Source organism: Diabrotica virgifera, chromosome 5 (genome assembly GCF_917563875.1).
Source record: "Diabrotica virgifera virgifera chromosome 5, PGI_DIABVI_V3a".
Classification (NCBI taxonomy): domain Eukaryota; kingdom Metazoa; phylum Arthropoda; class Insecta; order Coleoptera; family Chrysomelidae; genus Diabrotica; species Diabrotica virgifera.
Genome location: NC_065447.1, coordinates 176,771,891 through 176,795,344, shown reverse-complemented (window position 1 = coordinate 176,795,344; position 23,454 = coordinate 176,771,891). Strand labels below are relative to the sequence as shown.

General features: G+C 33.8%; 1 protein-coding gene across 1 annotated transcript in view; it reads right to left on the bottom strand.

Annotated features, from left to right (window-relative positions):
* The window catches only part of LOC114328554 (prion-like-(Q/N-rich) domain-bearing protein 25), a 151,441-nt gene that overhangs the window by 52,307 nt on the left and 75,680 nt on the right, over nucleotides 1-23,454 (bottom strand). The window lies entirely within an intron of this gene.

Below are 23,454 nucleotides of genomic sequence, written 5' to 3'. Positions count from 1 at the left end.
AGAATGGATAGAGCTAAATTTTTAACAGCTAATAAGAGCAGCTGAAGACAGAGAAGAGTTTGACATTGGACCCAGTTCTCCAGAAAGCATCCAACCCACGAGAAGAGTATTATTCAGAAAATTAGAAAATACTTTTTTATGAACAATGAATTGTTTTTGTTTAAAATATTAATTTTTCATAAACTTTACACTGCAGGCTGTGTTGAAATTGATCGCAAGAAACATAATTTTCAAAAATTTATTATTTTTTTTGAATACTGTGTTGATTTTTTGGGGGTTGGATGCTTCCTGCAAAATTAAAAATTGAGGTTATTCAAATTTATTTATTAACACGTTGACGGACAGTGCTTCAAATGTATAAGCAAGTGTTGTGACACTATATGTATTTTGCAAAGTAGAATAGGGTAAAATGCAACGTCTATAGACGTTGTGTCACATTACATCAATGGAAATTAGACGTCTATGGACGTTCTGTCCGCCAACGTGTTAACATTATTTAGACTCAACTACAAAAAAGGGCAAGTGATTATTGCTATAATTTACATATTACATGGTAATAACAACAATATTAAAAATTTAAATTTCTTTAGTACAGAAATCTAAATTATTCGTATTAAAACAATCAACATCTTCTTCTATGTATGCTTGCATTCCTCGTTAATTTTTTAAAAAAACTTAAACAATCTGCTAGCAAGAGATGGTACATTTCCCGCAGATTCATAAGCTTCGGTTCTGCTATTGGTTTCCCTTGAGGCCACAGTTCGACCAAATTTTAAAGTAAATCACATTGACTTTGAAGTTGTCGCCCTCTCGTTATCTTTTTTTATATTAACCTATTTAATCAAAAGGGACTAATAGTGTTCTGCTGAATGAATAATGAAAAAGGTTAATTTTTTGTTAGATCTTATAGTAAGCCAGTTATTAATTTTTTCACCATCAACAGATACCTACTTCTGTTGGTTATATTGCTTTCTATGGATGATGTACCAAAAAAGTCTTTCGAAGTCAGTTCAGTGACCACAAGTGGATTTTTCTTTCTGCATTTTTTCATGACGTTTATTTAATTTGAAGGCCAATACATTCGTTGCTGGTGTTTTAAAGCCGAGTCGATATCACCGAAATCCGAGTCGTTCGGCAAAAAACTATGACGAGAACATAAAAAATGTATAGATCTTCAAGATGATGGGATGAATGCAAAATATATTTTAATAAAGTAATTTTGATGTTGCGATTCTGCCCCCAACACGAATCGCTCCACAAGATCAAACGTTTTACGTCAGATGACAAATATTTTTGGGTGTGGCTTATTAAGCAGGATCCCACTTCCTGCGCTCCTCTACCAGCTACTTCTTCAGCCCATACGTAACAGTATCCACGATTTTCTGATCCACTATCCACCCAGCATTGTTAGACCCAAAGTCTCTTATAGAACACGATGTTAGTTGAAATCCTTGGAAGTGGTAGAGATTTCTCCAAATCAAAAGTGAGGCACTCATGGTCTTTTGCCCCTTTAAAATCTTCTCTTCTCAAGGATTGTGCACTTTAAGCCTCATCAAGATGCCGTCTGTGTTTTCAGTTAGTTCCTGTTTCTTCTCGTTCTTTGCTTCATTATTATTTTCCATTTATAAACTGTCGCATACGTTGCATGTATCCTTTTTAGCGTTTTAGTTCGCAAATTAAAGTTGAAATAAAAGATTTGTTTGTATTTGGTGATACTTACACAGCATGCATCCAACCCACTTGGTCAAAAGGTAAAAGAATAGCGGCAGGCGACCATGTGGGTTGGATGCGTTCTGCAATAAGTTGATAGATATAAGAACATTTTATTTGTTAACCTTGCGGTTTGGATGTTTTCTGTAAATAAATAATTCGTGATTATAAAATAAACATTGTTAATGATGATCGTTTTCTCCTATAAAATGTTAGGGTAGCAGTTGGTCGTCTTCTGCAAAATGAAGAATGGGTTGAAGGCAGTGGAAAAATGACAGCTCAATTTTTGCTATAATGTGGGTTGGTCGCTTTCTGCAGAACTGGGTCAAATTATTGTAGTATGCCACTAGTAGGCCTACTAGTAGCCAACCTCCATTGAGGAGAGGGCATTTTAAGAAGAAGAAAAAGTTAAAATCTGAAGGTACTTAACTGTCGTGTTAATAAATTTAAGTAAATTTTTATTTGGATTTCAGTTTCGTATTATCTACTTTATCTTATACTCATTCAAAGACTGCTTGCTTGATAAATTCAATTTGTATCAGTTGCATAATCCATCCTTATGTATCGACACTGACCAATAGATAAATAACCTTAACGCGTTGTCCCCCTTGTCGGCATCTTCAACGATATTAGTGGTATTAGTAGCCACTAGCCACTAATCCCGGCAATGGAACTCTTCTCCGACATTGGTGCTGCTGTCTTTCAGTCTGTATTGTTTGATTTACGGTGGGACATCTTCATTGGATTCGGACATCGAGAGATTGAAATTTAGATAACAGGAAATTTTTCTAGTGTTTAATTGGCTTCTTCCTCTAACTCCCGTTAGGTAAAAGCTTCTAAATAATGTAATTATATCCTTATTTACGTAGTTTATATGGTTATTTATTCTAAATTCTGAATCCCTATAATTCTGATATCTATAAAAGTTATAAGTTATGCATAATGTCAGGTAAAATTACGGTATTGCCTAGACTCATAATGGCCTGGTAAGTTGACTGTTAATGGCGATATTATGCTTAAAATATTGTACTGAATGAACACGTTAAATTTGAATGATAAATTATTTTTCATGGATCAATACATATCAAAATGTTTCATGCCATATTTACAGCTATTGAACAGCAAAATAATTTATATAACACAAAATTATCATAATAAACTAACGAACACTAAGGCTACGGCTCCACGGGCGAGAAATTGACGCTAGCAGTAGCAGTAAAATGAACTTAAGGTTCCGCGGAACGGAATGGGAATAGCCTAACTGAACCGACTACGCACAAGTCCTGTAGTCGGTACAGTTCGTCTATTCCTATTCCGTTCCGCGGAACCTTAAGTTCATTTTACTGCTACTGCTAGCGTCAATTTCTCGCCCGTGGAGCCGTAGCCTATAAAGAAGATATATATCAAATATAGTAATGAAAGATATATATCGTTTAAAGAGGAAGTGAAGACAAAATGTGAAGACAAGAAGAAAGCCCCTTTACAATACAGAATATATCAAACACAACAAGCATAAAACCATTATTAACGAATACGAAATTATACTTTAAAAAATCAATGGGAAAATCCCAATAGTTGGCTGTATACCATAGTTTAAAAAACCAATACAGAAGTAAAAACTTCGAGATGTATTCTGGTATAAAATCGTTTATTTAAAAACTATAAAATGTCATCGATTGCAGAACGTTTTCGTTCTAAACAGAACATCTTCAGTGCCTAGAATGAAGTATTTCCACGTTAGATTAAAGCAAAAGGTTAAAAAAGTGACTGTTAAAATGAAAAATGTGGGAATACTTACATCCTGCCGAGTATTTTGAAACTAGCACACCGTAAATAGTGTTAACATCATCATATATGGTTTACATAATGTAATATGTTAAAATGTTATGACTACAAGTCGATGTTAATGGATAAAGTGGAACACATGCTAAAAGGGTGCCATGGTTCCCTGCTCGAAGATACTAGGTACTTGCCAATTCAATGGGCACAGACCAACTGAGAAATTATGAAGTGGATATACAATTCGACAAGGGTGACATGACATGACAAGATAAAGCCAATTTTTGGTTAAAGTTTCATTTGATTTTGGATTTTTTAATAAAATGCGAAGGTTTGTCTGCAAAAATAATTTAAATTATTTGAATAATAAAATCTACTGTAAAGTTTAAATTAGCAACTCTCTATTCCAGAATAACTTATAAATTCATTAAATTTAATGCAGATATATTACGTGGTTTAAGTTGTGACGTCATCGGATGTGAAATGACGAGATGAAAGTTGAGTTTGTTGAAACAAGGAAATACACTACATAATAAGATAATTAGACTTGCGTGGAAAAACAAAGCTAAACAAGCCGAGAAAACCAGAATTTAAGAGTGTTTTTATGTGGTGAAATGTTGGTTGCCTAACAAGGCAAGCAGACAACAGGTTGAAGGTAAATGGTAGAATATTGCGAGAAAACAGTATATATACAAAAGGTGACTATTTATTGTGTTAAATTTATTATTATACTATTGTAATGAATAATTATGTCTGTTAAAAGTTGGAAAATAGTTGTTAACAAAATTAAATAACTAAAGATTACTGTTAGTGAGGTAGATATATGTGTGAAGGATATGATTATTATTATTATTATTATTAACATTCAATAAGAATAGAGGATTAGAATCCTATTATACTCTAAAAGCTAAACAAATTTTGGTACTTAGCTGTTTTACACTTATGCTGATTTACATATAATTAAATTAAAAATACAATCAATTATTATCGAGTCTATTCTTAAAACTATTTGTACTAGGAGCCATAGCGACATAAGCCGGTAATGAATTCCAAGCATAAACAACCCTATTTGATAAAAAGTTTAACCTGATGTTGGTTCTGCAGAGTTCTCTTCTTAGCTTTCTGGGATGGCCTCTTAACCGCTCATCTGTATTTATTGTAAAGAAATTTCTGAGTGAAGAAGTTTCGTAATGAAATGAATTGAATGTTGTAATTAAGTCGCCTCTAAGTCTGCGGGCGGATAATGGAACTAAATCCATGATCCTTAAACGATCTTCATATGAGGGACGCACCAATGAATACGGGATCCGTGTTACTCGTCGCTGTACATTTTCCAGCATATTTACATCACGCTGAAGAACCGGACACCACACTGAATTAGCAAATTCTAATATAGGTCTCACATAAGTTTTATACAATTTTGCTAAGGTTCGACTGTCACAGGACGAAAAAACTTTACTAATAAGATATACCATGCGATTGGCTTTATTACACTGTTGCAACGTTTGAGGAGTCCAGGACAATTGTGAGTCTATTAACACGCCGAGATCAGAGTGACAATCGGTCTTTTTTAAAACGGTGCCGTTAATAAAATAATTTAACCGAGGGTTATTCTTGCCGAGATGAAGAACGACACATTTTTCTATATTAAGCGGTAGCAACCAGTCAGTACACCATCGAGAAATGCTGTCCAAGTCTTTTTGCAAACACTGAGAGTTTATTTTAGGATTGTTGTACAGCTTTGTGTCATCCGCATAAACCGAAAACTTTGATGAAATGATGTATTTTAGCTCCGATGTAAATATATTAAACAGTAGTGGCCCTAAAACAGATCCTTGGGGGACTCCACTTATCACGTCATATAGGGGGCTACTTGAAGACTGTATTCTTACTGAAAATTTTCTTTCACTTAAGAAGGCTGAAATCCAGTTTAACAGTTGCCCGCGAATTCCAATCCTGTTTAATTTTTTCAAAAGCCTTTCCCTTGGAACTTTATCGAAAGCCTTGCTAAAATCTAAGTAGATAATATCAATATCCTGTCCCATATCTACTTCGGCAGTCCAGTCATTTAGGCAACATAACAAGTTGGTAACAACCGATCTTCCACTGGTAAAGCCATGTTGTTCGTTCGGGATTATTTGATGCTGGTTCAAAAATATGTGTAAATTATCCACAATAATTGATTCCATAACTTTGGATATAACTGGAGTGAGACTAACAGGCCTATAATTTTTGGGGTCGAGTTTATCTCCTTTCTTAAAGATTGGTTTCACCCGTGCTTCTTTCCAAATAAGTGGCAGAGTAGCAGAGTGGAATGATTGTTCCATAAGCAAATGGAGTGGATATTTAAGAGCATTTGCACATGATTTCAAGAAAGTAGGAGAAAGATTATCTGGTCCTGGAGATTTGTTGGTGTCAAGTTCTTTAAGTTTTTTAAAAATATCATCAGGAGAAAATTCTACTGAGGTAATAGAACTATGATTTACGGGTTCATAATGTAAGTCTGGGAGCGGGCCATCAGGTTCTAAAGTAAAAGATCCGTAAAAGCTCCTAGCAAAAGTTGTAGCCACTTTCAAATCATCATTTGTAATATCACCTGAGTCTGTTTTTAATTGAGGAACAGAAACTTTTGTGTTTATGGAAGTTCTAATATACTTATAAAACTTCTTTGGATTATTGCTGTCTATAATATTTTTTTCATAGTTTCTCCTAGCATTGCAAATTTTTGTTTTCAATAGATTGGCAACTTTCCTATGCGTAACAAAATCATTCTCCAAACGTGATCTTTGATACTTTTGCCAAAGAGCTTTCTTTCTCTTAATCAGTCTTTGAATATCCCAATTAATCCAGGGTTTAGAAGGAAATGTAGTTATAAGTCTTGAGCTTGTATTCTTTTTTATGATGTTGCTACATTGTTCATGAAAAATATTCCAGTTTTCCTGTACATTTGGTAACGACAGGGCGGAAGCCCAGTCAACCAGTGACACATCATGATTAATACCTCTATAATCAATAAAATATCTTGATGAGTATAGTTTTTTTGGATCAGTAACAAGAATTAACTGCATTTGGAACTGAAGAATTGCATGATCGGATTTAGCAAAAGGGGGATAGTATTCTAGATTGTTTATTAAATCATTATCAGAAGTAATAATTAAATCCAAGATGGAGGGTTGCTGCCCAGAACGGAAACGAGTTGGTTCAGTAACGATTTGTTGGAGATGTGAATCTTGTACAAAATCCAGAAGAAGTCTAGATGAAGCATTTTGAGGTACAGGATGTGGCCATTTTAAATCTCTATGATTGAAGTCACCGGCAATAATTAGGTTTTTGTAAGTTGAAGCTAGAACGGATAAAAAATTAATAAGTTGAACATAATTATTATAAGCAGTATCAGGCGGTCTGTAAACACAGCAAATCGTAAAAGATAAGTGTTTATTATGAAAGAGAAGACATATTGCCTCGAAGCCAGGAATATTGGAAGGTAAAACAGTTACTGTAAATTGAGAAAAAACAGAATCTAACACATAAATGCATACTCCACCTCCAGTCGAAAGCCGGTCGTTGCGGAATATAGTATAACCTTGTACATCTATGATAGAATTAGGTATATGTGGTTTAAGCCAGGATTCTGTTATAAGCATAATAGCAGGCTTCTCTAAATCCATATAAGGAACAAATTCATTGAGTTTTGCCATTAAGGAATCAATATTAGTATAAGATATAGAGAAATTAAGAAAATTTGACTGTTTCAGTTTTTTGATGGTACAATAGAGGGGGTTCCTCTGATGAACTTTATAGTAATATCAGTCTCGCCTTTAGCCTTTCGATCATTTAGCTCCTTTCTCAACTGATCCAAATACTCCATTTGCTTAGGTGTTTTATCATCTCTAATAATAAATTTATCAAAACGGGTTCCCGTTAATGAGTTCTTGCGTTTAAGAATATCCTTTGCAATTGATGCATTGTTAAATGAAAGTTTCATTAATTTTGGTCTATTGGGTGAAGGTTTGCCAATTCTGGTTATGCTAACAGGAATATGTGGGGTTGAATTCCCACACACTACCCCCAAAATATCGGATGCTAATTCTTCATCATGCTTTTTACGTTGATCGATACTGCCTGTACTTTCTGGAGCACCAACAATAATTATATTCTGAGCTCGCACCATCCTCTCAGTTGCCTCCGAAACAACTTCTTCAAAAGTTTGTGGTGACATCTTTTGGTTTGTAATTTGTGTGCTTAGATCATCAAACTTTTTATTTAATTCTGACATTTTAGTTTCAAACTCATTTTTAAAGCCTTCAAAAAAAGATTTTAATTGATCAAGATTACCAATATTTCCTGAACAATTATTACAAAGAATCTTAACGCTTCGTGATTTATTTCTAGTCATTCTAACATCTTCGGCGGATTGCATTCCAACACACTTCAAATGAACAGTAGATCGACATCCGTCACACATTGTTGTTGGCGTAGACCCTAAAGCTGATCGACAATTCTGGCAATCACTCATATTTAAAGCTGTTTGACCTTGGTAACGATAAACAATTATTGACTAACCTGTTTATACGGCAGAACAGCTTCCAGATATCTTCTAATTACTCGCTTAATTTATGTTGCACAGTTTTTAATTTTTCACTAATATTACCACTATAATTAGACGATTAAATTGATGCCAATTAAACAATACAAAAATAACTATTTCCTTGCAAAAATAGCAAATAACTACGAGCGATTTTAAAAACGTTCTACACAGTACCGTGTTTGGTTATTACTTGTATATAGTATTGTGAAATGAATGAGAGTATGTAATAATATAATAAAATTAAACTATGTGACATAAAGTCTAATTCATCTTTATGTAGTTTTGAAAGGACTGAATGAATTGGAAGTAATGTATCTTGATAGTCTACCAACGTGGAATAGTGAATAAAATAATTAGAATGAGAGCTACCAATATAGGTCAAATTGTGGGTTGGTGTCAGTATGTAAAGAAGAATCTAAATTGAATGAGTATATGAAATAGAAAAGTATGAGATTGATTTCTATTGGTGATAGTGGAGTGAACAGACTGAAATAAATGAAATATATTTAAGTGCACAAACTTTATGAACGTATGTGATTGTAACTGAAATCAAACAAAAGAAAAATGTGAAAAAATTTTAATTTTAAATTGGGATAAATGGATATTCGAAGTTGCCTGATATGAATGGAAATGAAAAGATAGATGAAAAAAGAAGAATAGTGAATGCAATAAAACTTAAATGTTATAATCTGAAAGAAGTTTGACTGAATGGGTCGTAATGGATATAGGTGTACAGTATCATATTGTTAAGTAAAGTCTAAGAATCTAAAAAGAAAGAATGTTACTAAGTAAGGAAAGTGATATATATGACAGACCAGAGTGATTGGATGTATGGTGTTTTTTATTATTGTAAGCGGAGATGAGAGAAAATGAGTAAGTAACATAACAGGCAACAGGATAAGTGAGTGTGAAGAACATTCCAAAGAGACAATAAACCAGACCGATTTAAGGATTAATAATAATAAGAGGCATTTAAATAAATTATGAAAGAAATGGTGAGATGAAATATAGAGGACCTGAAAAAGAGACAGAGACACAAGGTCAAACCAGAAATGACTAGGAGTGGAGAAAATATGAAGGATAGGAAAATAGAAGAATCAAAACTGTGTTAGGGATGGGATAGTGGGGGAGGCAGCAATGAAGTTGAAAAGAAATGCAAGTTGAGATATGTGTTAATGGGTGATTAGTATGGAAAGAGAAGACTGTTATAAACTAGTGGGGTAGTGGAAAAAGAAGGGGGAGGGGGAAATGGAGAATAGGAGTATAGGGGAAGGGGGGTGAGAGGAATAATGAGAGAAAACTAGGGTTGGATTAAGGGAATAGTTGTCGATGGATAGGAGTGAAAGGACGATTTAAAGTTGTTTGACGATTAACGCAATTGGGGCTGGTCCTCATGTCTCTGGAAATCTCGAGGTCCTCGTACAAATCCAGGCGTAGATTGTTTCTGTCTTGGATGTTATGAATTAATTTAACACCATCAGGGATGTCAAGATGATGATTATTAACTTTCAAATGATGGGAAAAGGCTGATGTAGTGTCTCTTTTAGAATGTTCAGCAGATCTGGTTGAGAGTGATCTGGAAGTCCTGCCGATGTAAGAGGCATCACAATCAGAACAAGTCAGTCTATAAACACCACTACGATTCATATAGTGTATTGTATCCTTAGTATTTGTCAAAAAGTGGCCAAGGGTATTTCCAACTTTGAAAGAAATATGTATATTCTCAGAAGAGTTAGATACAATACGTTTAATCTTTTCAGATAGATGTGGGTTATGATATGGTAGTGACCTGTAAATAGCAGAAGAGGAAGATGACTGATGGAAAGCAGAATTTTGAAGCAATTTAGATTCTCTTTTACGGATGAGTTTATCTATTATAGAGGGATCGTAACCATTGTTGACAGCTATTTGTTTTATAATGTTGAGTTCTTTGTTGAAAGAATCTGTTGACATAGGTATAGAGAAAAGTCTGTGTATGAAGCTTCTGAAAGCTGCTAGTTTGTGTGATAGAGGATGATTAGAAGAAAAATGAATTACATGGTCAGTTTGGGTGGGTTTACGAAAGATACCAAAGTTGAATTGGTTGTTAAGTCTGGTAATAGATAAATCAAGGAAATTAATGGCCAGTAGATTTTATTATTCAAATAATTTAAATTATTTTTGCAGACAAACCTTCGCATTTTATTAAAAAATCCAAAATCAAATGAAACTTTAACCAAAAATTGGCTTTATCTTGTCATGTCATGTCACCCTTGTCAAATTGTATATCCACTTCATAATTTCTCAGTTGGTCTGTGCCCATTGAATTGGCAAGTACCTAGTATCTTCGAGCAGGGAACCATGGCACCCTTTTAGCATGTGTTCCACTTTATCCATTAACATCGACTTGTAGTCATAACATTTTAACATATTATATTATGTAAACCATATATGATGATGTTAACACTATTTACGGTGTGCTAGTTTCAAAATACTCGGCAGGATGTAAGTATTCCCACATTTTTCATTTTAACAGTCACTTTTTTAACCTTTTGCTTTAATCTAACGTGGAAATACTTCATTCTAGGCACTGAAGATGTTCTGTTTAGAACGAAAACGTTCTGCAATCGATGACATTTTATAGTTTTTAAATAAACGATTTTATACCAGAATACATCTCGAAGTTTTTACTTCTGTATTGGTTTTTTAAACTATGGTATACAGCCAACTATTGGGATTTTCCCATTGATTTTTTATTAATGACAGTATGGTCAATTTGGCTCTTCAGTATTTGCGACTAGCAACACGACGAAACAACTTGAAACTCGATATATGGTTTATTCAACAGTGTCTCAAATTCAAAGTTTTTCCAACTTTTAGTATAGTCAGGACATCAAAAAATGTACCACCCAACATCAGGACTTCACTACAGATAAAACTTATGAAAAAAGAGATATGTTCACATTATAGTAAACTTAATTACATCAATTGTAAGCTTAAGGTAATGTATGATTCTTTGCTCGATATTATAGGATTTATTAACTTCAATAATTTTTTGACAGATGTGCATGACAAGGTAGATGCTTCTAACACAATTAAATTCAATAGAGTACATAACAAGCTTATTAATCTCATTAGAGACAAAACTGTATATGATCAAGCCTCTCAGGATAGAAATAACAATAAAAAGTTTTCAGATTTTCAATTCCACCCTAGAATAAAGAACCTTACCGATATCAGCTTTTCAACAGATGAAATTAAATTACTAAACTATGGTCTCAAATACTCCGTCCCGAAAAATTTATCTTTACACGATTTTGAGAGTCTATCTATTGAGACAGATGTAGTAATCCAAAACCTTTCATTATCTCTTTCACAAAGAACGTCAACTAGAAATTCCTGTTACCGTTACATAAATAAATATAAAAATAAGATTTCTTCATCTTCAAATTCTTCTTCTTCTCAGAACTCTTCTTTTATTGATAATCTATCATTAAAACAAGCTCAATCTCATCTCAAAACTCTTTAAATCAATTAAACATAAAATTGCTAATCACAACCTAATTTTTTCTAAAGCTGATAAAGGTAATTGTTTGGTTATTCTAGACCGTGATACTTACAACAATAAAGTTTCATCTTTTCTAGATGACAACCACTTCATTATTTTACCAACTGATCCTTCCAAGAGATTCATAAGTAAATTGAAAGATAACATCAAAAAACACTCTGAATTTTTATCCAATTATGAGGCCCCTTACAACAAACTGCCTGGCAACCCTCTTATTCCGAGGTTGTACGGTTTACCCAAGATACATAAAGTTGGAATTCCTATACGTCCTGTCGTCAGTTTCATTAACACTCCAGTTTCTATTTTATCAAAATTCATACTTAACACCTTAAAAAATTTAATCAACTTCACACCCCGTTTTACTGTATCAAATTCATACCAATTAGTTGATAAACTTCAACTCATCAATCTCAATCCAGACATAACTATGCTTTCTTTTGATGTAAGCAACCTATTTACTTCAGTGCCCAAAATCGAAACTTTAAGTCTGGTAAAATCACTCTTAGTCAACAAGTCTTTTCAGCCCAATGTCATTTCACCGATACTAGATATCCTTGAATTATGTCTATCTCAAGATTTCTTTCAATTCAACAACAAATTCTATAAACAACCAGATGGTTTAGCAATGGGCAGTTGCTTATCCCCATTCCTAGCTGATGTCTTTATGGATCATTTAGAGTCCAATCACATTATGAAAAATCCAGAAATTTTACATTGGTTTCGTTACGTAGATGACTGTTTGGTCTTCATCGCTGGACATCATGACTCAGCTCAACAACTACTTCTTAAAATTAACTTAATTCACCCTAATATCAAATTTACCATGGAACTAGAATCTTCTCAGGCCATTAATTTCCTTGATTTATCTATTACCAGACTTAACAACCAATTCAACTTTGGTATCTTTCGTAAACCCACCCAAACTGACCATGTAATTCATTTTTCTTCTAATCATCCTCTATCACACAAACTAGCAGCTTTCAGAAGCTTCATACACAGACTTTTCTCTATACCTATGTCAACAGATTCTTTCAACAAAGAACTCAACATTATAAAACAAATAGCTGTCAACAATGGTTACGATCCCTCTATAATAGATAAACTCATCCGTAAAAGAGAATCTAAATTGCTTCAAAATTCTGCTTTCCATCAGTCATCTTCCTCTTCTGCTATTTACAGGTCACTACCATATCATAACCCACATCTATCTGAAAAGATTAAACGTATTGTATCTAACTCTTCTGAGAATATACATATTTCTTTCAAAGTTGGAAATACCCTTGGCCACTTTTTGACAAATACTAAGGATACAATACACTATATGAATCGTAGTGGTGTTTATAGACTGACTTGTTCTGATTGTGATGCCTCTTACATCGGCAGGACTTACAGATCACTCTCAACCAGATCTGCTGAACATTCTAAAAGAGACACTACATCAGCCTTTTCCCATCATTTGAAAGTTAATAATCATCATCTTGACATCCCTGATGGTGTTAAATTAATTCATAACATCCAAGACAGAAACAATCTACGCCTGGATTTGTACGAGGACCTCGAGATTTCCAGAGACATGAGGACCAGCCCCAATTGCGTTAATCGTCAAACAACTTTAAATCGTCCTTTCACTCCTATCCATCGACAACTATTCCCTTAATCCAACCCTAGTTTTCTCTCATTATTCCTCTCACCCCCCTTCCCCTATACTCCTATTCTCCATTTCCCCCTCCCCCTTCTTTTTCCACTACCCCACTAGTTTATAACAGTCTTCTCTTTCCATACTAATCACCCATTAACACATATCTCAACTTGCATTTCTTTTCAACTTCATTGCTGCCTCCCCCACTATCCCATCCCTAACACAGTTTTGATTCTTCTATTTTCCTATTCTTCATATTTTCTCCACTCCTAGTCATTTCTGGTTTGACCTTGTGTCTCTGTCACTTTTTCAGGTCCTCTATATTTCATCTCACCATTTCTTTCATAATTTATTTAAATGCCTCTTATTATTATTAATCCTTAAATCGGTCTGGTTTATTGTCTCTTTGGAATGTTCTTCACACTCACTTATCCTGTTGCCTGTTATGTTACTTACTCATTTTCTCTCATCTCCGCTTACAATAATAAAAAACACCATACATCCAATCACTCTGGTCTGTCATATATATCACTTTCCTTACTTAGTAACATTCTTTCTTTTTAGATTCTTAGACTTTACTTAACAATATGATACTGCACACCTATATCCATTACGACTCATTCAGTCAAACTTCTTTCAGATTATAACATTTAAGTTTTATTGCATTCACTATTCTTCTTTTTTCATCTATCTTTTCATTTCCATTCATATCAGGCAACTTCGAATATCCATTTATCCCAATTTAAAATTAAAATTTTTTCACATTTTTCTTTTGTTTGATTTCAGTTACAATCACATACGTTCATAAAGTTTGTGCACTTAAATATATTTCATTTATTTCAGTCTGTTCACTCCACTATCACCAATAGAAATCAATCTCATACTTTTCTATTTCATATACTCATTCAATTTAGATTCTTCTTTACATACTGACACCAACCCACAATTTGACCTATATTGGTAGCTCTCATTCTAATTATTTTATTCACTATTCCACGTTGGTAGACTATCAAGATACATTACTTCCAATTCATTCAGTCCTTTCAAAACTACATAAAGATGAATTAGACTTTATGTCACATAGTTTAATTTTATTATATTATTACATACTCTCATTCATTTCACAATACTATATACAATCATATCCTTCACACATATATCTACCTCACTAACAGTAATCTTTAGTTATTTAATTTTGTTAACAACTATTTTCCAACTTTTAACAGACATAATTATTCATTACAATAGTATAATAATAAATTTAACACAATAAATAGTCACCTTTTGTATATATACTGTTTTCTCGCAATATTCTACCATTTACCTTCAACCTGTTGTCTGCTTGCCTTGTTAGGCAACCAACATTTCACCACATAAAAACACTCTTAAATTCTGGTTTTCTCGGCTTGTTTAGCTTTGTTTTTCCACGCAAGTCTAATTATCTTATTATGTAGTGTATTTCCTTGTTTCAACAAACTCAACTTTCATCTCGTCATTTCACATCCGATGACGTCACAACTTAAACCACGTAATATATCTGCATTAAATTTAATGAATTTATAAGTTATTCTGGAATAGAGAGTTGCTAATTTAAACTTTACAGTAGATTTTATTATTCAAATAATTTAAATTATTTTTGCAGACAAACCTTCGCATTTTATTAAAAAATCCAAAATCAAATGAAACTTTAACCAAAAATTGGCTTTATCTTGTCATGTCATGTCACCCTTGTCAAATTGTATATCCACTTCATAATTTCTCAGTTGGTCTGTGCCCATTGAATTGGCAAGTACCTAGTATCTTCGAGCAGGGAACCATGGCACCCTTTTAGCATGTGTTCCACTTTATCCATTAACATCGACTTGTAGTCATAACATTTTAACATATTACATTATGTAAACCATATATGATGATGTTAACACTATTTACGGTGTGCTAGTTTCAAAATACTCGGCAGGATGTAAGTATTCCCACATTTTTCATTTTAACAGTCACTTTTTTAACCTTTTGCTTTAATCTAACGTGGAAATACTTCATTCTAGGCACTGAAGATGTTCTGTTTAGAACGAAAACGTTCTGCAATCGATGACATTTTATAGTTTTTAAATAAACGATTTTATACCAGAATACATCTCGAAGTTTTTACTTCTGTATTGGTTTTTTAAATTATACTTTCTTAGAAGAATAGAACCAAACAGAATACGACAAGAATGTAGATCAAGCATTATAATACCAATGTTCACAATAAAAGACAAATCAAGGGGAAACAACCAAAGTGTTAACATATAAACTTAATAAGATTATAGCACTAGCAGAAGAACTACAACGTTTTAGGTCGGGAGGATCATGTATCGACACTATATTTATAATAAGGCAAATGCAAAAGAAATCACAAGAACACAACAAACCTGCATATTTATATTCAATATTCGTGAACCTTAAGAAGGCGTTTGACAGGAAACAATTAAAGGACGTTATCCACTTATTATACGCAACAGATATACCTCTAGGAATAAACAAAATGATCGAAAATGTCTACCAGATCAATATAATAAAAGGAAGAGTATTAGAAGAACTAACTGATCCATTTGAAGCTGGCAATAGGATAAGACATGGGGATTGTCTGTGCCCTATATTATTCAATTTGATTATGGACGAAATAATTAACAAAAATAAGAACAAAAAAAGGATACCAAATGAGAAAAAAATAACATAAAATAATCTGCTATGCAGACAACGCAATCGCAATACTAATCTCTGAAATTCTGCACCTGCACCCATTTAATATTAGAACCGCCAGAAAATAATATTAATTTCCCCAAAAACGGCCAAATGCATGAAAAGATCGAAACAAAAGTGGAAGATCAAGTGAATAGAGCAAACAGAGCCATTTTTATTATTGTAAGTAAACAATATTTTAGGATGTCAGGGTATATTATAGAGGAATATGTAACATATCGGACCACCACCTGCTTAAAACTAAAATCTTTTTCCTAGTACAATCGAACAAGCAAAGATCAACACAAATACCGGAAGAACACACAACAGATATCACAGAGAAAAAGTATAATGTAGAAAGCCTACGACATGATATTACAAAATAACTTTATCAACAAAGGCTAGATAAATATCTTCAAGAAACAGAGGGTCTTACCGGAAAGGAGGCATACGGAAAAGTACTGCTCAGTATAAGAAAAGCTGCTAAAGAAGCCTTGGGAATTAGATAAATAACCAGAAGCAATAAATATTGGTGGAACTCTGAGATTGAAGAACTGGTTAGAGAAAAGAAGGAGCTATATCTAAAATGGCTAAATACAAAACAAGATGAAGATCTCAGAAAATACAAAGAAAATAAAAAAGACACAAGGCGAAAGATCATGCAAGGAAAAAGAGAAACATGGGATAAAAAGTGCAAAAAAATAGATACTTATATCGGAGGTAGACAATGCAGTGAAGCATGGAAATTCATTAACAATGTAAAAGTCGATAAAAAATCCTACTACCCAATACAGCTAATACCAACAAAAAATGGATAGATCATTATAAGAATCTACTTACCGAAGAAAGAACAGAATACAAAGATCAAGCTCAAAATGAAATAAATATAGAAGGCGAACAAGTACTAATTGATGTAGCAGTAGTGACTAAAGCAGTAAAACAGCTTAAAAATGGAAAATCCCCGGCCCCGGCGGAATATCAGCAGAATTGATAAAAAACGGGACGCAGAAATTGTTTGGATCCCCTGCATACATATTCACAAAGTACGTCAATGGAGAAAGCATCCCAGAAGAATGGAAAACAGCTTTCATAACATCGATATATAAAAAAGGTAACAAATTAGACTGCAATAATTACCGAGGGCTATCAGTAGCGAGTAGATCTATGAAAGAATAATCAGAGATATGATCGAAGACGAAGACAAAAACCAAGTGGAAGAGGAGCAAAGCGGGTTTCGAGCTGGTAGATCTTGCACAGACAACGTGTTCTGCTTGAAACAAATTATAGAGAAGAAACTAGCACGGAATAGATCAACACACCTTACATTCATATATTTAGAAAAAGCATATGATAACATGAAGCAATCAGTGATGATGAACCTTACACAAACAAAGATGAGTTCTTTGCTAAAGTTAACGACGAAATTACGAAAATTGGAAATAGAAGAGAATTGATAGTTATGGGAGACCTGAACAGTAGAGTAGGTCGTAAAGTAGATAATAAGGTGGTAGGTCCCTACGGAGAAATAAACCAGAATGATAATGGTGAGAGGCTAATTGAAATATGTGAAAACCATCAATTAAAAATAACCAATGGATTTTTTAAACATAGAGATGTACACAAGTACACCTGGACCCAAACTACAAGAAATTTAAAATCAATTATAGACTATATCATCATAAAACAAAATACTAATATGCAAGTACAGGACACAAGAGCATACAGAGGAATAACATGTGGTTCAGATCATTATGTCGTAAAATCAAAAGTAACCTGTCCATTTAGATATAAAATAACACATAATCAAACAAATTGTCAACCCCAACAAGAAGAAACTTTGGAAAAAAGAAGTTATAATTTGGATAGTTTGACCCAAGCGAGTACAAGAATACTATATCAACAAAGACTGGATGGCAAACTAATGAATATAACTGAAACATCAACAGTAGAGGAGGTATATAGAAACGTAGTCGTTAGCGTTAAAAAAGCTGCAGAAGAAGCACTCGGCTTTAACACTCAAAGACAAAGTGAAAAACTATGGTGGAACAAAGAAATAGAAGCACTCGTAGAAGAGAAAAAGCAAGCGTATATCAGATGGCTGAGCAGTAAACAACAAAAAGATAGAGATGAATACCTGGAACTCAAAAGAATAACAAGAAGAACAACAGTTAAAGCAAAAAGAGAAATGTGGGATAAGAAGTGCCAGGAAATTAATACCTACCTGGGAGGCAGAAAATGTACAGAAACATGGAAATTCCTCAATAAAATAAGAACTAACGAAAGGAAGAGCACAAACATTCAATTAATATCCACACATAAATGGGAAAAGTACTATGGGGAACTACTGACAGAAAATAGGGACGAATACTTAACTCAATCACCAACAGAGGTTAACATTGAAGGAGAAGATATAACAATACAAGTGACAGAAATTAGAAAAGCTATAAAAGAACTGAAAAACGGTAGGTCTCCAGGACCAGGCGATATCCCAGCCGAACTAATAAAATGTGGATCACAAAAATTCTTTGAAACCGTCACTTGGTGCATAAATCAATTTATAAATGGTTCTCCCGTACCCGACGAGTGGAAAATTGCTTATATTTCATCGATCCATAAGAAAGGAGATAAGCTTAAATGTGAAAACTATAGAGGGATATCAGTGACTAGTACATTCAGCCGTTTGTATGGACGAATAATTAGAGACCGCATTGAGAAGGAGTACAAAGACCAAGAGGAAGAAGAACAATCCGGTTTTCGAACAGGAAGAAGCTGTACTGATAATATCTTCTGCCTCAAACAACTAATAGAAAAAAAATTAAGCACAAATCAAGAAACCCACCTCATGTTTATTGACTTGCAGAAGGCGTACGATACAGTTCCTGTAAACAAACTCTGGAACGTGTTACGACAGACGAATATTAGTGTCACCTTAATAAAAGCCTTAAGAAATTTGTATGAAGGGTCAACATCACAAATAAAAACTGGAAACAGATTATCGCAAAGCTTCCTGGTTAATAAAGGTCTACGTCAGGGGTGTTGTGTATCACCGACCTTATTTAAAATATATGTTGCAAAAGCATTGAAAGAGTGGAAACGAAAATGCAGAGGCATGGGCGTAGACCTTGGAGAGATTTGCTTATATACGTTGCAGTTTGCTGATGACCAGGTTGTTATAGCAAACGATAAAGATGATTTAGAGTACATGGCAAGGAAATTACAAGAAGAATATAGAAAGTGGGGACTAGAAATTAATACAGAAAAAACAAAATACCTGCCAATAGGTACCGAACTATCGAACATCACATTAGAAAATAATGAAATCATCATGCCCTGCGACCATTACACATATCTAGGAATCGTTTTTGACACAACCGGGAAAGATGATGAAGAAATAAAGAGAAGAATAACACAATCCAGAAAAACAATAGGTTGTCTAAACAGCGTACTGTGGAATCATGAAATAGAAAAAAGAAGAAAACACAATATCTACGAATCTCCTATTAAAAGCAGTCTATTGTACGGAGCAGAAACTTGGCGGATAACCGAAAACAACAGAAGAAAGCTGGAGGCAGTAGAAATGGACGCTTTTAGAAGATCAGTAGGAGTGTCACGCAGAGAGAGAATACGTAATGATGAGATAAGACAGCGAATGGGGGTTGACGGCTCTCTAACAACAGACATAGAAAGAAAACAGCTGATATGGTACGGACACGTCCAGAGGATGGATAACTCAAGACTCCCTAAAATAATTATGCAATGGGTACCACCAAACCGCAGAAAGAGAGGAAGACCCAAGAAATCTTGGAGAGAGGGAGTAACGAAGGCGATGAGCGCAAGAGATCTTAGAGAGGGCCAATGGGATGATAGAGTGTCATGGAAATTAGGCATCGGACAACGTCGCAAGACGTTTTAAAACCGATTGATATATATATATATATATATATATATATATATATATATATATATATATATATATATATATATATATGATAACATACCTATCTCGAAAATATGGCAGGTACTCCAGGAAACTTCAATCAACCATACACTCATAAAGGCTGTTCAGAATATACAGTGATGAGCACACTAATAACCGGCAAAATAGCGCAAAAGATAAAAAACATATTAAATTGTGAGATAAACGAGATGACTCTAGTGGAGGTGTTAAGTTTAGCGATAGTAACTTATAGATTGACATTATATTGATTGTTTCCCACCTTTAGCCGTATCAAAGGAGTAAGTCAACTAAAACTGTCACTGTGGCAGTGGCATTTCTCAAACTCGTCCGATATGTCTAAAGGTGGGAAACAATCAATATAATGTCAATCTATAAGTTACTATCGCTAAATTTAACACCTCCACTAGGTTCATCTCGTTTTATCTCACAGTCACAACTTAATCTGTTTTTCATCTTTTGCTCTATTTTGCCGGTTATTAGTGTGCTCATCAGCTCATCACTGTATACAACATGGAAACCCATATAAAATTAGGCAACAGAATATCGGAACCATTTAGAGTCAATAAAGGCCTACGACAGGGGTGCTGCATATCACCGACACTTTTTAAAATCTACATTGGTAAAGCTCTCCACCAGTGGAAATCGAAATGCAAAGGAATGGGCATACAGGTGGACGATGATACTTATTTGTATACTAGTCCAGGGTAATAAGGTTTTTTCCATGACACTTGAACAGCCAGGGTACTGAAACGTTTTTTCGACAGGTAATACGTATAAGAGCAAATTGTAACTATTTCCTGCGTAGGATCTGGCGGCCATTTTTATTTATAATCAATTAAGTGTCAAAAAATGGCATTTTCACTCTTTTTCCAAATCAATGGAAAACAGCGAAACATGGTTTTTTTAGTACAAATATCTTCGAGATTATGGAAAAAGCTATAAAATGACGTACTACAAAGTTTGATATACTCATGTATTGTTAATATAATTGCGAAAAAAGGTCGGAATTGCAAAAAAAATATTTTCGCAATAACTGTTGTAAAAATTAGTGTACAGCTTTGAAATATTTGTCAAATAAGGGTTCTTTGGTGTTTAATATGTGATAAAAATTTCAAAGCGATTCATTCAATTGTTTAAATTTTATTCAAATTGTTTATCCCAGAGAGCATTTTTTGCAATAACATAAGTCAGAAGAAAATGACTTTAGAACCATTCCACAGGTGTCAAATGAAAGAGCATAAGATATATTTTCAACTTGGTTTAAAAAAAGTGAATAAAAAATGCATTTATTAGTAATAAATAATTATGCAAAAGTATCGTAAATCTTTCCCTATAAACTTTGCTTTGAAATTTTTATCACATATTAAGCACCAAAAAACCCTCATTTGACAAAAGTTTCAAAGCTGTACACTAAGTTTTACAACAGTTATTGAGAAAATATTTTTTTGCAATTCCAACTTTTTTCGCAATAATATTAACAATAAATGAGTATATCAAACTTTGTAATACGTCATTTTAAAGCTTTTTCCATAATCTCGAAGATAGTTTTACTAAAAAAATCATAAGTTTCACTGTTTTCCGTTGATTTGAAAAAAAAAAGGGGAAATGCCATTGTTTGACAGTTAATTGTTTATAAATAAAAATGGCCGCCAGATCCTACGCAGGAAATAGTTATAATTTGTTCCTATAGTTATTACCTGTCGAAAAAATGCTTCAGTACCCTAGCTGCTGAAGTGCCACGAACAGGGTATATTTTTGTCTTATTACCCTGGCCTATACCCTCCAATTTGCCGATGATCAAGTAATATGTGCAAATGACAAAGAGGATCTCGAGTACATGACACGAAAATTGAATGAGGAATTTGAAAAATGGGGTTTGATAATGAACACGGGAAGGACGGTGTACCTCTGCGTAGGAGAGGAAACTACTGACCTGCAACTGGAAAACAATAAAACGATGTGAAGACTGTAAATACCTGGGAATAAATTTTAACAAAGAAGGAACGGATGATGCAGATATAAACAGTAGAATAAATAAAGCTAGAAAATTAATTAAATCTCTGAATGCAATTTTATGGAGTACTGAAATAGGAAAACAAAGAAAATTGAGAATATATGACACAATGATAAAACGCTCACTGCTGTACGGATCTGTAACTTGGCGTCTGAAAGAACATCAAATAAGGAAAATAGAAGCCACAGAAATGGATGCACTAAGAAGAGCAGCTAGAAAAACGAAACTTGATAGGGTTCGAAACAACACAATTAAGGAAGAAATGGGTCTAAAATAAACTGTGACCGACTGCATAGATAGAAACCAGCTTATATGGTATGGGCACGTTCAAAGAATGCCTGAAGAAAGACTACCAAAGAAAGTAGCAAAATGGATACCACCGGAACACAGGAAACGAGGAAGACCAAAGAAATCGTGGATGGAAGGAGTTCGAAGATAAATGAGCGAACGAGGATTGACAGATGGCGATTGTAATGATAGGACGCGATGGCAATTGGGCATCGGACAACGTCGCAGGACGTTCTAAGCCGAATCTATATATAAACAATATTTTAAAATTATTTTTAATATATACATATTTTCTGTATATTAATTTTCGATATTAACAAAAATAGAGATATTTTTGAGCAAGGAGCACATTTTTTACACACATCCTATACAACTAATAAAATTTGATATCTGATTGGACATTATAAAAATCTTCACCCTTGGACTTCTACAAATATTTCAAAATCAAAAGTAGCCAAATCAATCCAGTCCTTCTCTAGTTATAAAATAAGAAATATATAAAAAAAATATGAGTCAGAATAAAATATAGGGTATCAAATAAAATTGGTGGGCACCAGAAGAAATTGGAAATGGATACGATAAAATACGAGGATGTCACAAAAAGTTGAATGCAGTGACTGTAGAAAGCAATGGATTGCATTCCCCTAAGGATATATTTTTTATTTAAGATTCCAAAGATTAACACACATCTTCAATACAACAACCAAGAAATACAATATGATAATATCAGCAGAAAAAAACAAATGTATGACAACATCTAAATACCCAGTACGATATAAAATCGAAATTGATGAGAAAATAATAAAGCCGAAAGCAAGGTTTAGATATCTGGGATTAGACATAACCAGTTACGGAGATGTTAAAGAGGAAGTACGACAACAAAGCTTAAAAGCAAGTAAAGGGGCGGGATCTCTTAATGACACAATCTGGAAGAACAAACACCTAAGATAAGACACAAAAACAAGAATCTATAAAGCAGCAATTAGACCTATATTGACTTACACGGCGGAGACAAGACCTGACACATCTAAAACGAGACGACTACTAGAAACAACAGAGATCAAAATACTCCGACAAATATCGGGGAAAAGTCTGTTGGATAGGGAGAGAAGCGAAAACATAAGAAGATCATGCAATATAGAAGACATAAATAGATGGGTGAAAAAACGGAAATAGGAGTGAAACGAACACATTAGTAGAATGGCAGAGGATG